The sequence below is a fragment of the Agelaius tricolor genome, unplaced genomic scaffold (assembly GCF_023055355.1).
Source record: "Agelaius tricolor isolate 1412-34295 unplaced genomic scaffold, bAgeTri1.0.p SCAF_2, whole genome shotgun sequence".
Taxonomy (NCBI): domain Eukaryota; kingdom Metazoa; phylum Chordata; class Aves; order Passeriformes; family Icteridae; genus Agelaius; species Agelaius tricolor.
In genome coordinates this window covers 36,549,570-36,562,998 of record NW_027269262.1, presented here as the reverse complement: position 1 = coordinate 36,562,998, position 13,429 = coordinate 36,549,570, and the positions used below count along the sequence as shown (strand labels likewise).

The window sequence follows — 13,429 nt, the reverse complement described above, 5'->3', positions numbered from 1 at the left end:
ATAAACCACTTCCTCAAAGGTCCAGCTTTTAAGGTGAAGCTTTATTATCCATATTTGCCAACAAAAGCACAATAGAACTGGCATTTAGGTGGAGAGGTAGGAGGAGGAGAAGGCCTAATCTGAGTAATCCAGTCCTAAAGACAAATTAGTAATGGTAGATAAAAAGGAAGCATACCCCCCTGCTTTTGTTTTCCAGCTCCAGTAAGGATTTCTAAATTGGCTTTACTCATTCCAGGTGACCAGGAAAGCTGGAAAACATGGATTTTAATAGCACACACTACCAGGTATATAGATCAATCACAGGGACATAGAGAGACATATTGATGGCTCTGTAGATTAATAAACTGAAGGTTACTTGCCATTAGAGATGAGGGAAAGGCTACTTAGGCAGCCTTCCTAAGCAAAGGCACTTTAGCAGCCATATTGATTTCCTGCAAACACCTCAGCAGCAGCAACAATTTTGCTTCACCAGGGAGGGCCTGACCTTCAGCCTGAGGTTTGCCTTCCCAGAGCATCCTGCATAACCCCAAATGATGATACATGAGAATAGAAAGAAACAAGAAAGGTCTTAACAGGCCCCAAGTGCCCAGAGGGTTTCAGAAAAGGGCTCTTCACACATACATCGCCAGCCTCTCTTAAAACTAAAAATTCAATATACTGCATTGGCCTCAGCATGCTAACCATTCTCAGGGCTCTGGAATGTCACTCAAATCTCTGGAAAAATAAGTACAGGAAGCAATAAAGATCTCTACCTTCCTTTCATAGTTAAATTGCAAGAAAAATATGGCAATGGTTTCTACAAAATCATTAGTTAAAGGGGAAGATATTTTCCATTTTCTCTATCAACAGAGAACTAATCCTGGTGGTGGTGGTCATTGTTGTTGTTGTTGGTATTATTAATGCACCATTTTCTTTCAGTTTGCCCTTTGTAGCTTGGCTATTCCAGAAACTGTATTCCTTACCAACTTCTGGAATAAACTTTAGCTAATGAGTTTTTTTGGGTGCATCATATGTCAGATGAAAGACTAGAGAAATAAATGTATCAGATATGTCTGATTAAGTTAAAGAGTACAGCAAGGGGGAATGGAAAAGACATATACCTGTGACTATCACATGCAAAATCCACACCCAATCACTCCTTCCCCCTGGTCATGGAGAAAACCATGCTCACAGATAAACAGAAAGGATATTTGACATCGTGGCTAACAGCTGAATGAAAATAAATGCAAACTAACCAGAAATCCTGATAATTCTTTCTAGTGGGTCTATTCCATGAAGGTGAGGTGGATATTTTTTAAGGATTATGTTTTAAGCATTTTCAAAGAGAAAAATTGACCACTGTAATGTACATTTTCCATCCATGTTGGCCTTGTATTGGATCATCTGTCCTAAGTAGATTTTTTAAGCAGTTTGATGAAGAGATAAGGTAGAGATTAAGAGATTCCTTTGTACCCAAGTCACAGCACTTTAAACAAGATTTCAGCATGGCCCCCTGGACATGTAATGCCTGTGTGATTCCTTTGTATGTGAATCAGGTAGAAGCCCATAAGCCATATCAATTGGATTGCAATTTTCTAGTAATTACCAATAGGCAGCCCATCCCCTTGTGCATACCTGCTGGGAAAAATAGTATTTATCTGTATAACCTCTATCCCACATTTTAAAATCTTGCTACTTATTCAGATTAAATCTTACTGTCATTGTTCCTAGAAGATATCAGGCTTTGTTGGGGAAGTAGTTATCTTGCTTTTCCAGTCTATTCTCTGTGAGAGCTTGGATTTTTTGGATCTGCAAATGAGAATTAAAAAAAAAAATTCATCAGTCCATCAGGATATTATGAAACTAGCTAATAGGTGACACAAATAAGATGCATTGCTTTAGCAAATGAACAGAAAACAAACAAAGGAAATGCTTATCTTCCTGTTTTAATACGTTAGTTCACTTTTTTCTAATATTTAAAATCTGACCACCTGCAAAAGATTATGAAGAGCCTCTGTGGATTTGCAGGAATGCTTGCAGTACTTGGAACAAATGAGATACTCTTACTAGCACACACTACTCCCTGTCATTCAGCATGCTAACAGCGAGAGACAGGGCCATCAGCAATGCAATTGTTATTATTTGGTAAAGGCTGGTGGCGACTTATGAGTTTCAGAATGCAGCTTCCTCATTTGTTTAATGTTGGGAGATTACAGTCTCCATTTAGGATGGTTTTATAACATGCAGGTGGGAAAAATCTCTTGTCTGAAAGCCTACCCAGAGCTGGTGCCAATGCTGAAATATTCCTGCTTGATTCTTGCAAATGAATGTGTGCCGGGTTTGGGTAGAGCACAAGATCCAGACCCCGTAACCAACGGCTGCTGCCAGCTGCTGCCATGGGCTCAGACACAGTGGCCATGGACAGGGTGCACTGGGACACAGAGTGGGACAGGAGCCAGGCTGAGATCAGCCTCTGGGAGCTGCTGGGGTGCAGCCAGAGCTAGGTGGAGATGGCTGGGTGAGCAGGAGGACTGCTGCTCCCTCACAGCCCTCCAGCATGACTCCTGGCCCTGGTGTCTTCCTGTCTTGGCTTCCCCACCACTGAGCAGGATAAATAGAGTATTTCCTGATATTAGAGGGGTCTTGCACTGAGGAACTCCCATGCCCTGGAGAAGAGATCCATGTGAGCACTTTTAAAAGGCTGGGGAGGATTTTATGGACATTGAAAGAGTGGGTCTGAATTGCAAGCTGTTTGAGGCACGGGCCCTTACTACACCTTTCCCCTAGATAATCCCAGCCTGATGACAGCATGCATGGCTTCACATGAGTGCCTCTGCTCCACTCATTCATGTGGTGCCAGCCTCATCCTCCAGACTGCCAAAACCAAGGCTTTGTTCTGGGGGTTCAGGCTGGGCTGTGTCTTCATGCTCCAGCTCAAACCCAGTCTGTTGAGCAGGTTGGCAATGCCCTATCAGTTTGTCAGAGGGCAAGGGTGGGCAGGCAGAGCTCTGCCATGGAGAATGTCATCTCATGCTCCTTGCCTACCTCCACTCCATTTACTATCTCAAGAAGTAAAGCTGGCAGCACAATAGTGTCTGTGCTGCAGCATGGAAGTGGGAAACAGGAGGGGGTACTAACAGGATTCTATTAGTGGACATTAAACATGGAAAGTTAGTAAGGCAGGACAAATTTCAGGCACAAAAATAGCCTACAGCTTCTTCTTGCTGTTCTTCACTAAGTGTCTTTCCTTCTTCCTGGGAAGAGAGAAATAGAGCACTCCCACCAGCAGTAAAAGCTCAGCATGGGTATGGTTCATTCCCATGTTGAATGGGTCCCCACAAACATTTGCTGAGTGTGGGTAGACACAGGTTAAAATACTTAACAGAGGTGCTGGGAAGTTGTGTGACAACGATGATTTGGGGACTTGCAGTCTAAACCTGCCCTGCAGGCTGATGTGTGAAAATGGACTTTGTGCTGAACAGGCCCCTCCCAAGGGATCACTGGTTGCATCTGAATTGTTACCATGAACCAACAATAGGATATAGAGAGGGTGAGTTTGGGGTTAAATTCAAAAGTTTTCAAAATAATGTGTCTAATTGCATTCAGGCTCAAGAAAAGGAAAACTAAGTTTCCTGAGTGAATTGATAGAGGGGTTGTATTCTTAGTGTCCCTATCTTTCCTCATTCATATTTGCTGTTAATAGTGATGGTATAAATGTAAAATATATGGTCTTAGCTCTGCTTTGAGACAGTGACTGCTGTGAGTTCCCAATTTACCATGAATGTGAGCATGTAGGCATAAGCACGTCTTGTTTAGGGAGCTTTCTTCTTTTGAGATGTGCTTGTGTTGTCCAGCTTTGCATCACCACCACATCTGCCACAGCATGAAATCAGAGTGACAGAGGGTCCAGCCTGAAAGACTCCGGGTCAGCTTAGTGAAAAACCTTCCATACTGCAGTAGGGGGCCCAAGCCAAAGCAGTCTGATTCCCCTAAGCCCTGAACTCCAGTGAAACTGTGATCCAGGTGTTGCAGCTGTAGCTGATCCCAATTTAAAACCTCAGTCGAGGTTAATCTTAGTCACATTAGCATTCTAAATATAGGCTTTCATTTGTCCCTCCTCATCAGAGTCTAAAGGTGCAGTGTATTTAGTGTAGTTTTCCTCAGCTCTCTAGACAAGGGAAGTGCTTTTTCATTCCTTTTCTCCAAGCAGGGACTTGGTGCATGCTTCCATAGAGAATTTATCCAGTGTAACACAGGTAGTTTTTAATAGGAAAAGGAGCTCTCCTGGGTTTTATGTTTATTTACTAGACAATTTCTCCCCTGCAGTTATGAGAAGGGTCAAAAACCATATTCAGATTTCACACCCTTGGTTCAGTCACAAACAAGCCTGCAGAACACAGTAGTTTCACCCAATGGCAACTTTCATTTTTGCTTTTACTTTTAACACTGAATCTTCTTTCCCACTGCTGTTTGTAAAGGCTGCAGTGCTGATCTAACTGCCTGGTGGAAGATGAAAACAAACTTAAGAGTTTGGTGAGGGATTTAGTGCTCTACCTTCCTGACCTTGTTAGAAGGGGTCAGTCTGGACTTTTGAACACAGGTGATGACCTTCATTTAGTCATGAATTACATGTTTGGGCAAACTGGAGTCTATCATAGTTGGCCCTGAAATAGGAAGGATAATAAAACAGTTTTATTTGTATGGCAGATCTGGAGATCTCCCTACTAGTTTTAAGATCTGCTAAGGCAGATCTTAGAAAAGATTGTCCCTTAGAAAAAATGTTTGAAAAAAACACAAAGAAAGAAAGTTTGAAAAAAACACAAAGGAAGAAAGAAAGCATGGCTTAACATACTTCCTTTATAAGTTAGATTGATACAGACAGGTTATCTATCCCTTCCCCCATATAAAGAATTCTGCAGTGTGTGTTTAATTATATCTTACATTTATTTTAGACTTTGTGTCCAAAGATATCCTAAGTTAAAGCAGAAAAATTACTTCACCCATCACTGAAATTCAGTCACCTCTGGGATGAAGAATGGCAGTCAAGGGGACAGCTAGTACATAGTGACCTTGGCCAAAAACTCTCGTGCAGAAATCTGCTACCACCGAAAGTGCCATGGGACCTAGCTTTGAAAGATTTTCCCATAGTAAATTTAATGAAAGTGTATTTATCTGCTTCAGCAAAATGAAATGTTGAGTTGACTCAGCCAAGCCTCAATCTCTCATTTTAGAGGCTCTGGGCATTTAAAGCATAATGCAGAAAAGACCATGCTCTTGCACTTCCAGCTTATAGCAATAATATTAAAAATTTGTAACAATACAGTGACCAAGCAGGACTTTGAATTTCTCAAGAACTTGAACTCTCCAAAACCACAATGTAATGGCAAATTCAGAGCTTAGAGGGTCCCTATTGCTTTTGCTCATCCACACCCTATCAATAGTTTAAAAAAAAAAAATGATCACTTTCATCAACACTGGGACAGAGACTCACATTTATCTGGGATGAGATATCCATACACACAGCAAACATCCTAATTCAATGCTATTCCAATGCAGTGTTATTCTCCACACCAAATGATCCATTTGTGAAGTTACTTCAGCATTTATATGCATATAAGATTCTTCTCAACTAAAGGTTCTCTTGTTTCAATAAGTTTGTGATGAAGAAAAAACAGTACACTGTTCTTTTGAGCATATTTAGCAGAAGTACAGATAATGGGCACTGTGACATTACTGGGTTTTGTTACAAACACCATCTTTTAGGCCATGGAAAGACAAAGTTTCATTGGAAAAGCAGATTTAATAAGTGATTAGAGGATAATTACTATTCTCTCATAATATGCAAAGGGCAATTTTGGGTTGTGAGGTAGTCTGTGGGTCATGTGAATTTAATTGTCATATCCAGAGACTTATGTCACATTAAGTGTATCCCTAGTGAAACAGCAGAGCAGTAAATCTGCAAGATATATATATACAGTTATATATATTTATATACACATATATATACACACACTATTTTTTAACAGAGCTATGGGAATAGTCCATTACCTATAAAATAAAGAAACAATGTTAAATATGCCAAATCAATTTCCTCATGAAAACAGAAACAAATACTTAGCTAGTTACTACTAGCTAAGAGACTCCAATGTTGAGGTCAGGTTCCACACACTGTCCCCCTTTACACCATTTCAGCTTGTGGTTGCAATGCCTATATAGAAAGTGTCAGGTTAAACAAACCATCTTGGAAGACCTGAGAATAAAATCATCTGTTAAGTTTTTTCCCCACATTTCTTTGGATAAAAATCTTTTCAGTAAGAGAAGCTGAAATAAGCTGAGAGGGGCTGCAAGACTGCAAGACTGGCTGTAAACAGGACCCAAGATTATTCTGAATCCTCCACAGCCTACATCTTGCCACTTCTGCTCTTCACCCAGTGCTGACTTTCCTCTCCCACTACTGAAATCAAAAACACCTCCTATTTACCAGGAACCCACAATTCAGCTATCTCCCTGAAAACTGCTTTTTTTTTCTCTGCTTCTTTCTGGAACTTCTAAATAATCTCTTTCATCTCTGAATTATGGTTTAAGTAGAAGGAACAAAACTAGATAACATGAAAAAAGTATTTTTACAAATACAATGGCACACCAGTTTGTCACTTCAGATACCATGGTACACCAGTTTGTCAACACACATCCCAAGATAGGAATTTTAAAGGTCTTTAAGTGGGCATTGCTGAAAAGATATTTGCCATTTCACAGCCATTACTTTGATATCACAATTCCACCTACCCAGAAAGGTATTGGTTACCGCAGGTATTTGGAGCAGTGTTTGAGAAAAGTTTGCTGTAACAAAAAAGAGTTTAAAAAGTGACTGCAGAGAAGGGTGCAATAAAGAAAAAAGGCCATAGTGGAATCTGAAATCTAGTGTGCCACTGCAGCCTTAATGCAGATTTTTTTTGCAAGATTGTTATTATTTTGGTAAAAGGCCTTGGGCCAAAAGCAGAGCTACAGCCAGGATTTTCAGTTTTCAGCCTTAACACTGAGTTTCCTGGCTTTTATGGGTCTAAAGTCAACTTTTAATGTTACTTAAACAGAGCCCTGATATAGCTGAATAGATTTAACAGTGTGCTAAACTGAAATGGAGAATCTCCATAGCAGTTATTTCAAGAGGCTCAGAAGCTCACCTCCCCTCAAAGAACTCCAAGGCACCCCTTCAAATGTTCCTCCAAATAATGTGCTTATTCCTGGACTTCATGGAAGCCCTATGCTAAGTATTATTCTTAAAATAGCAAAATAACTGCCCTGGTTGTTGTTTTACACAAACTGAGTTGTTTGGGAGCCACTGTTTTGCACAAGAGGACAGCAATGCCTGCCTCAAATTTTGCATCCATTTAGTTTTTAATGAGCAGATCCAATGTTTCCAAGTTGAAGCTACTTCAAAAGTAATGCCAGATTACCAAAACTGCATGTCAGACATGGGGTGATCTCACAGCACTGAATGAAGAACCAGGTTGTATACATTGCACAGGATGTGGTGAATACTTTACACTCATGCAGCTTTAGGTAAAGGGGAAATGATTTAGTATTTCTATCTGGAATCTTCCATGCCCAAAACCCCTTAATTTTTGTAGAGGTATGACCTACATTAAGGTTTTCCTTCTCGTTTTAAGGAACATTCTGCAGGCAGAGATAACTGTTCAAAAATGGCTCCACAGTACAGAAGTAGCTTGAACTATGGTGCTACATACATTAAGTACTAAAAATGAACAGCTGGGTACATTTTGTTTTTGACAAACCTCTTGTTTCTTTTTCTACTGGGTTTTGTTTTGTTCTAGCCTCTAGTTATGTATTTTGTGAGCATAAAGCAATCTTGCATGCTGTAAAGCCAAATGTGTTTCAAGCACAAATCATGATTCAGTGTGGAGATTTGAAGTTGTTTTTGAAGCTGATAATTATTGGCTTTGGCTCCTCACTGCTTATACCTGAAAACATAAGCCTCACGTAAAAGGGGAAGGTTGTCCTCTGTAGAAACAAAACAAAAACTAATTCAGAAGTGGCCTAATGCTTTAACTGAGCTGAAGGTGCTCTACATGGCATGTGCAAATGAGCAGAGCACACGTGATCAAATGGGAACACTTCTAGGTCTGTTCACCTGGTCAGCCACATTCCACAGGAGCCTTCTGCTCTGCTGTGTCTCAGGATAGAAAGGCTTGGTTGCTTTTGTAAGTAATGAGAAAGGAGGAGGGAGGGGGGGACTCTCCAGGAAGAATGGAAGGAATAGCAGGTATTTTTGAAAAATGTTGCAAATGTTGCATTTAAATAGAAAAGTCTCAAATTGAGGAGCTGGTCCATGTAATTGAAGGGTTGGTAATTTTAAAAGAGTGCCAGAAATGAGCCAATTTCACAAGCTATTTGAAGGATATTTTCATGTAACTTTTAGCCAAAGCAATGTTCCAAAAAGTCTGAAAATTGAATCCTAATTAGTTGCAAGTATCCCTCTGGCTCAAGTTGACTATTATCTTGTGCTCCATGCTCCCAAAGCAGATGAGAGCCATCACACCTTGCCAACATATGACAAGGAGAAAGGTAAACTCGCCATGCCATTGCTTTCAGAAGAGTTTAAATCAAGAAAAGAGAGAAAATTACACAAATCTTGAAGAAGAATTGCCATTCTTTCCCCATAATAACAGTCATCTGGGATAATACGCCTGTATCTCACTTGTCAAAGCATGCTGTTTACTATTTGGTCTTTTAATAGTGAATTTAGTGAGTATTAAGAGACATTAAGGCAAAGCAGGAATTTTGATGTTATATCAGTTCACTCCCCTGCCCCTCAGTACATAGGTCTTTATATTTTTTTGCATGTTCTGAAGAGACCTTATACATCTTTTCATTTAGGTTTAGCTGACACTGCAGAAAAGAACCTGACTAATTTAAATCTTTATTAAAAATATAAATGTATCAAATACTAAAACTGCCTATTCATAAATGATGAATAAGTTTGGGGGTTGCTCTAGGGATAAGAACATTCTTAGAATTTTTTGTTAGTGTTCCCCCAGCACCCACCACTTCCTTGTGAATTTTTTCTTGTTGTTCTACAAGAAATGAAATGCTAATCTCAGCTCCACCTCTATTGGGTCACCTCCAGGTCAGCATATTAGAGAAATCAGCAAAAGAATGAAGACAGTCTACTCCAACTGCAGGGCAGGATGACCCAGTTATTAATCAATCTGATGGCAGCATTTGAACAATGACAGTCATCTGTCAGAAAGCAGGAGGTGGCTCCTCATTAACACATCGCTCACCTGCCCTGAGCTACAACTCTTTTATAATAATATCTATCATTCACCTCCAAGGTGTTGCTTCTTTCTCTGGCTACATGAAATAACAGGCACAATTTTCTGCCCCCTTGCCGGTACTTCATTTTCTTGGAGATATTCTACCAACATTGCCTTTCAAAAAAGACAAAAAAAAGACAAAAAAAAAAAAAAAGACAAAAAAAAGAAAATGAACAAAAAAATCCTAAACTAGCACAAACCAGAGAGACCAGATGACTTCTAACTAATTTTTTAAGATCTTCAAGTGTTCAGATTAAAACAAAAGTAAATTGAGTTATTTAACACAGTAACATACCACAGTTATAAATTGGCCTCTTTCTTCCAAGTAACAGGTCAACCCTTATTTTTGCCAATCTGATTTCACCACGACTGTCTCAGGAGGTTACCTCACACCATCTTTATATTGTCACATACCTTTTAAAATTACTGTTTCGCTCTGACAGTTTCCAATCCACATGCAGATGTTAAGCCAGAATAATATATTAAGCAAATAACTCTTTCATAAAATGCTGCTTATCAACACACATTTTTGTCATTAGATGCACACATGCACAGAGGTTAGATACAGGGGTGATGACTAAAAACAAGCAGACCTGGTTATGCCATTATCTATGCCTAGGAAGGGGCTCACCACAATTGCCATCATGCTCCCCAAAAATCTGACCACAAGATGTATCATTAAAGGGAAGGTAATATACAGTTGCACAGTTGCAACATTGCAACACTGTGTTCACTATAATACATCCGACCAAAAAAGCTGCACCTAAAGATGTATTTCTTATCCCCCTGCCTTTGATTCCAGTGTGGGGTAAAAAAACGGGGAGCTGTGTGGCCTTTCATTAAAGAAAATCCCCATGGCATTTGATACAAACACAGTGGGTGCTATTATTTTACCCAAAGGTCCTGCCCAGCTTTCAGCTCCACAAAATCTGCTGCTGCTTTCCAGCAGCTCCCCCTTGCCCCTCAGCCCATGATCTTCTCCCTTTTATTACCATACCCACCCTGCTGCTGATTTTGTGCAGTTTGTATGAGAAGAAGTTTACACAGGGCAGGAGTCCTAAGAAGCATCATATTATCTGTGGTGGATGCTGTAGCGCCTCTTTCAAACCTACAACTCGTGTGATGCAGTTCCTGAAATCACACTGAACACCACAGTGAACAAGGGGAGGTTCAAGTTCCTCAAGCTTATTAAGCTATTACTAATCATATAAAGTACAGCAATGCCTTAGCACCAGCCAAAATGAGAAGCCTTGGTGTTGAGAATAAGCTGGCTGGGGTTGACTCTGTAGCCTGAAAATCTTGCAATGAAAGTGGACATGAGAAACAAAATGATGGAAGGAACTTCCAAGCACAGCAAGCAACACATTTGCTGCCAACATTACATGAGAGCCACAATGTCCTTTTGCAGGATGTGCTCATAAAAAGGGGAACTATTCCCAGCTATGTGGGGTCTCCTGTACCAAAACCAGGTGTGGACAAGCCATCTTCTTCACATAAGCCAGCAAGTGGTGAACAGACCAAGAAGCAAAAGGCAGCAGCTGCTCAGCAGTCATTAGTAACGGGTAGAGCCTCCTCCAAGTGTTTCTGGAGGAGCTCTGCAATAGGGCAGCTGGAGAGGAGGGGGTAATCACTAACTTTGAGTGCCCCAAAAGCACTGAGCCAAACCCCATCACAACTATGTCTGTCTGCTCAAATGGACTGGAAATTCAGCAGAGATACAGAAGTGCTGGTATTTCTGGTCTCCCTTTCCACTCCTGCAGGAAGGACAACATCTTTCAGGCTGTCTAAGCCACTTCCAGTTCCAGCTGGGCATTACAAGCACATACTAAAATGGGGGAAAAGATAGCGCCATAAATGCTTTCAATATTCAAAATACGAGATTAGTTTCAAATCTGGGAGTCCAAATCTTTTTTATTCCTCATCTTCTTGTTAGCAGCCATGAACTGTAATTTTAGTAAAAGGTGCACTTTCATATTTTAATTTTGTCAATAAATCAAGGCAGCATTTTCTGCATTATGCTATTTATTAGCATTAGATACAGCAAAAGAAACACCACAAAAACCCAACCCAAAACTTACAAAAAAATATGCAACAAAACAGACAAAAAAGCATGCAACAAAACAGACAAAAAACCACACAACCAGCAAACCAACCAAAAAAACCCCCAAACACAACCACCGGCTAGAAACACTAGAATTACAGTTTTTCTGCCTAAACTCTGTTTGTTTAGGCAATTACAGTGCCTGCTACTTACCCATAATGTTCTCCTTTTAGTTAGAGTGCTCTGTGGATGATTTGATGCTGGTAATATCTAGTTTTCTGGGGGGAGAGATGAGAAAGGAAATGTTACTCCCGAACTCTGACCTCTGCGGATGGCTTTCTGGGGAATGCACTCCGCTAATTGTCTTCTTTTTGAGCTGCAGTGGATGTAATTGCATATATAAGGCCTGTGTTTTGCTTGCGTTACTCTTTTATGGTACAGGACCATGTACACAATGGTGCATTAAAGTAATAATAAGGAAAATAGTGTCCATCAAGTAATTTCAATGCTGTTACCACCCTGGGATGGAGCTATCCGGCAAATTCTGTGTGGTTACACCCAGGCTCCATCCACCCCCATGCATTAGCCCTCTGTTCTGGCTGGCAGGGCAAGCAGCACCCACCTTACAATTCTCAGGCTTGCAGCTTTCTTTCCAGCTAAGAGAGTATTTGGCAGTGTAGTTAGTCCTCCCTCCTCGGCTACAGGCACACGTGCATTTTGGCGTGTGCACATCTTCAGCACAGCTGGAGCAGGAACTGTCAGGGAGAAGCTCATGAGCCCTCAGCTTCACCCTCCTATGAGGGAGAAAATATTATCATGTTACAGGTGAACAATCAGACACATTTAAGCAATACACCAAGCACTAGCATGTGAATTAGTTTAAAACTAATGAAGGTAGCCACGCTGTTATTGAATCTTCCTCTCACTCTGCAGATGTGCCTGCAAACCCTCCATGGCTGGCTGTTTGTGCAGAAGGGCCCCGAGGCACATACTAGGACTGACTTCTCCCCTCAGACTTCTTCCCTCAGAGCTTTTTTCTCCAAATAACATCTTTTCTCCAGGGAAAAAAAGCAAAACCAAAAATAAAAAAGAAAAAAACTGCACCCAATATACCATCAACAACGACAAAAAACCCAGCTTCATTTTATTCTTGTTTTTAGTCTCATTTCCTGCTTCTCTTGAACAGAGTCACTGTTAACTCTAGTTCCAAGCTAAAGTGACGTGTCTCATATTTCGTTGGGCTTTTTTTCCCTCAGTGGAAAACCTCAGAAATAAAATATTCATAAGAGACCATCCACCTATTTTTCCAATATTGTATTCTTCACTAAAGTTCTGTCTGCATTTGGACAGGAAATTTGTATTAAACTCCTGTTTTCTCTTATTAATTTTGTCCAAGCGTATGTGTTAATTTCAGTATGAGCATGCACATATTTGTACTGAGCATCCCTTTTATATTGCATATATAGGTGACTTGTCTCCCTCTATATACAAATAATACAGCAGTACATCACCCTCTCATGTTCTTTGTGTTTATAGACATACATATCTATATGTATGTGTGTTTATATACATATCTTTATGTGTGTGTGTGTTCCCCCACATGTATATATGTGTGTGTATATATATATATGGATAATACATACATAATTGCCCGGGCTTTACAAACGGATGCCAGCAAGCGAATACCTGTCTATTGCTCTGTCAAATGTGACTCGCTGGGAAAGCTATTGGGTTTATAGAAGAGACAAACATTTCAGGCACGCCATTCTGGGGTAATGAAGCATGGCAACAAAATATACCTGTGCAACATTTGATAAAGATGAGCTGACACACCAGTCCAAATAGGTTCTTTTGTGTGTCTGCACGTGTCTACCATCATTGCTTTCATCTTAAAACAGGAAGGTAGCAATAGCAGCAGCAGCTGGCAGGAACCACAAGAGGAAGAGCAGCTCACACAATTAAACGTCGTTTACCTCTGGCCTTTATTTCACTCCTCTCTCCCCCTAATTTATTATGTGTTTTCTCCATCTCTATGCAAAAAACATGGGCTCAATTTTTCTTTCTTTCTCCTGCT

General features: G+C 40.4%; 1 long non-coding RNA gene across 1 annotated transcript; it reads right to left on the bottom strand.

Annotated features, from left to right (window-relative positions):
* Positions 1 to 1,503: 1,503 nt before the first annotated feature.
* On the bottom strand, positions 1,504 to 12,091 carry LOC139600622 (uncharacterized). The gene is made up of 3 exons (XR_011682625.1): positions 11,978 to 12,091; positions 11,569 to 11,633; positions 1,504 to 1,788 (listed from the first exon to the last, which is right to left on the bottom strand). It is a non-coding gene; the product is annotated as an uncharacterized lncRNA (long non-coding RNA).
* Between the last annotated feature and the right edge of the window lie 1,338 nt (positions 12,092 to 13,429).